The sequence below is a fragment of the Taudactylus pleione genome, unplaced genomic scaffold (genome assembly GCF_031769625.1).
Source record: "Taudactylus pleione unplaced genomic scaffold, aTauple2 ptg000063l, whole genome shotgun sequence".
NCBI lineage: Eukaryota > Metazoa > Chordata > Amphibia > Anura > Myobatrachidae > Taudactylus > Taudactylus pleione.
In genome coordinates this window covers 1037529-1041376 of record NW_028284465.1, presented here as the reverse complement: position 1 = coordinate 1041376, position 3848 = coordinate 1037529, and the positions used below count along the sequence as shown (strand labels likewise).

The following is a 3848-nucleotide window of genomic DNA, read 5'->3' as shown; positions in this document are numbered from 1 at the left end:
TACTCTATGGGGAATTACTACAGCATTTTAAAACTCTGTTATTGGGAGCTAAATTGCTTCCTCTATCTGCCCCCATCCCAACTTCCCCTTCTCACCTCTTTTCCCTTGACTATCGACTGTCACCGGAACTTACCAGCATATGAGTGAGGCCATCTGTGGTGTAACCTATGATGATCCCTCATGGTGTGTGCAGTGATTGTCTGCCCCCAGAGACTGGAGACTGGCCATGTCTATTGCAGGGCACAGGTCTTGTCAGATACTCACAGTGTACATGGCCAGGGCTTAGCACAGGAGCAGCATATGGGACAGTGGGTGGAGGCCTGTCTCTCCAATTTGATATCCTGGTAGCAATAACAGCTGTGGACTGGGGAGATGCAGCGATCATAGGGTGCCTAAGGCATTCTGCCATTCACCAAAGTCTCTTGTCCACAATCGGGAGATAGTTTCAGAACCTTCTCTTTTTGTGCAGGGGAAGGAGGCTGTGTTTGGGCATCAGTAAGAGCTGTAAGGGGTTGAAGGGGGTGGGGCCACACTACCACTCTCTACTGGACTTGTGGCAATCATGGGGTGCCTCTGGCTTTCTGCTATCCATTCAAGTCTTTTGATCACAATTAGGAGGTAGTTTCAGGACTTTTCTTTTTGTACAGGGAGAAGGCTGTGTTTGGGCACCAGTGAAAGCTGTAAGGGGAGGGTGGGTGTGGGGCCACCTTCCCGATCTCTACATGACTTATGCTAGACACACGCTCTACCTCATTATATAATAGATTCTGGGCCTGATTCAGACCCGCTCGCAAGCGCATTGTGCTTGGAAGTGGGTTGATGGTTGGCCAGTGCACACGTGTGGCAAGTGCAAGCTCCATAGCGAGTGAGAAATCACTCGCTCCGGGGCTCGCAACAAATCGGGGGGGCTGCCAATGTTGATCAACAGCTCACCCCATTTTGTAGGCTCATGTCATCAGTAGTGGACTTCCTGCTCTATTAGAGCAGGAAGTCCACTCGGGCTTGCGAGACCAGAGACCCTACCACAAGGGTTTCCTCACAAGCCTGATGGTCGCGATTATCGCGACCATCTCCTGCCCACTCACAGTAGCTGTGGGTGGGCACCCACAGCTTTGTGAGCAGCTAGAAAAAAAAATAATCAGGCCCTCTATCTGTATCTTCTAAACTAACAGACTGATTTCCTGTGCACAATTTTTTCTTTTCTCTTCAAACTTTAAGATATTATTAGTAAATTGTAGCAATTGGCATTTGAATTCCCCAATAACATAGAGTTAAAAAAGCATCAGTGAAATAATCATTATTGGGTGCAAATGATATACATTTTTTCCAGCCTATATCAGACCCTCCAACATGACCCATTCCATTAGGTACAAAATGCTCTGCTCCTGGACTTCCCTCTTAATTTATGATTGCAGTCACCAGTGCTGAAACATCGGTCTCATCAATTACCTAGTTCAATACAGGTGACTGCAATCATACATTAGGTGGGAAGAGTGTTTTGTACCTAATGGAACAGGTCCTGTTGGAGGGTAGCCTATATTAGCAGCCTACAGTCAGTCGCCCTATAATTCTGATTGATTCATTTAGGATTTGAGTGCAATATGTTGGTACTTTAGAATTTTCTATGGAAAATCACCTATAGCAGGCCTGGCCAACCTGTGGATGTCATGCTGTTGTGAAACTACATCTCAGCATGCACAGCCACAGTTTTAGCATTCCCTAAAAGTATTGCAGGGCATGCTGGGAATTGTAGTTTCACAACAGCTGGAGAGGCACAGATTGGTAAGGCTTGCTCTATAGTCTTTTATTAAACAGAATGTAATAGTTTATATTTTATTGACATTTAAATAACAAAAAAAACAAATGGAAAGGACATGAAATGAGCAGGGATGTGCGCTGACCCCCGTGTTTTGGTTTTGGATCTGGATTTGGTTTTGCAAAACCACCCTCAAGTGTTTTGGTTTTGGATCCAGATTTTCCTTTAAAAAATAGATAAAACGTTTTAAACACAGCTAAAATCATGTAATTTATGCAATCCAAAACTCGAAATTTGTATTTAAATCCGAATTCCGAACCGCAAAAAAGATCACAATCGCGACCCGTTCTTACCCGGATTCACGAAATTCGGGTGGATTCGGATTTCTGGAGAACCAAACTGCACATCTCTAGAAATAAAGCAAATATAGAGCTTTCCTTGTGGTTATTTAAAAGCAAAAATTACTATAACTTATTCACATTCACATTCATATAGCCAGTAGGAAAAACCATCATGAAAATAACAGTAACAAAAATATTTATATTTATTCTATTCCTTTACAGATATAGCAGCACAGGAAATACTGCACTTTATTCTGTTTTATGTAGAAAGCATATTCAAAGAAATCAAACACATACTATATAATTAAGTTACACTATAGCTGTTAAAGTGATATTATAGCCTACAATTACATTGCAGCTTACAGACAATATATGAAACAGTACAGGTTCAATTATTACATTTGGTCATGTGGATTTCTGGTTCCTGCACAGCGCAGAGAAGTAAGAAGAGAGCGCTTCAGTCTGGCATTGCTGGCTATTAATAGAATAGAGTGCAGGCTTGGGTAGGCAGATGCACAAATACTGCACAACAATACACAGGCTAAATCTTCTGATTGGTAGCATAAACTGATCATGTTTGAACTTATAAAATATAAAGAATACAAGAACAGAAAAGAGAGCATATTTCTAATTACACTTATGTGAGCGTCTAGTTGGATATTAGTGAATCCTGAATATTTGCTGCTCTTGTTCCTGGTGTGTTTTAGGAGCGATACAATTAGAAGACAAATGGCCGCACAGAATATGAGGAATGGTATGAGGGATCCTGTGAAAAAGATGATGAGCACATTTACAAAATTTGTGCCCACAGTCACATTTCCATTGCTAGAGCTGTTGCTGTCCAGGGTAGAATTCATGTAGAGTACTGGGTACACGAGCCATATGTTGGGCAGACTAGAAAGAAAATACACCAGCAGTGAGGTCAGCAGCAGCCAGGGGACCATCCTGGAGATGTTCATCTTAAGTCTCATGAATAATCTGTTGCTGTAGTTTGTGATCTTCACTCAGTAGAAGACGCAGAGCACGGTGCCCCACCACAGGCTGCAGAATGTCACAAATTCTGAAGCAGTGTCAGTATACTTAGTAGCATCAATGGAAATGAAGGAATGAGTGAAAATGACCACAGCACATTCATTGAAACCAATTACTAGAAGAATGATCCTCACCACTCCCAGGCTGGTCATGATAATGTCAATGGTTTGAAGAGTTTGACCTTTCAGCCACCAAATGAAGATCTGGGTCACAATAAATGCATTGGGAAGAATTCTGATAAACATCACAGACCAGAAGACAAATGATAACAGGATAAAAGTGGAAAAATCCATATTTTCTTCACAGAGTAATGAATACTGTATTTCACAGCATCTAATTTCTTAACAACCATCTAGAGTTAGACCCATCTGATGTACGGTGTGGTATAGCAAGTTAGTATTATACATAGGATTGTTTGCTTTATGTTTTGCATGACATTTGGCTACAAATCTACAAATAGATATGTCATCATTACATTTTAACATTTGAATGCAATGACTACTGTAAATTAGTTACATAATTATACCCATTACAAACAAAAATAACCCTAAAACCTGGCTTTTACCTGGCATTTGATTGTCGGGACGTTTTGCCTGTTCCAGCCTGATCCCCCCCTCCCCTTTTAGACACAAGTATTTTTTTCTGTCTGAAAGGGTCAACCTGGGTCAAAACTGCAGGGTCACGGACCCTGGAATTATGACCCGGGTTGACCCTTTTAC

General features: G+C 41.7%; 1 pseudogene; it reads right to left on the bottom strand.

The window, feature by feature from the left end:
• Nucleotides 1–2492: 2492 nt before the first annotated feature.
• Nucleotides 2493–3422, bottom strand: LOC148534834 (taste receptor type 2 member 39-like; annotated as a pseudogene).
• Between the last annotated feature and the right edge of the window lie 426 nt (nucleotides 3423–3848).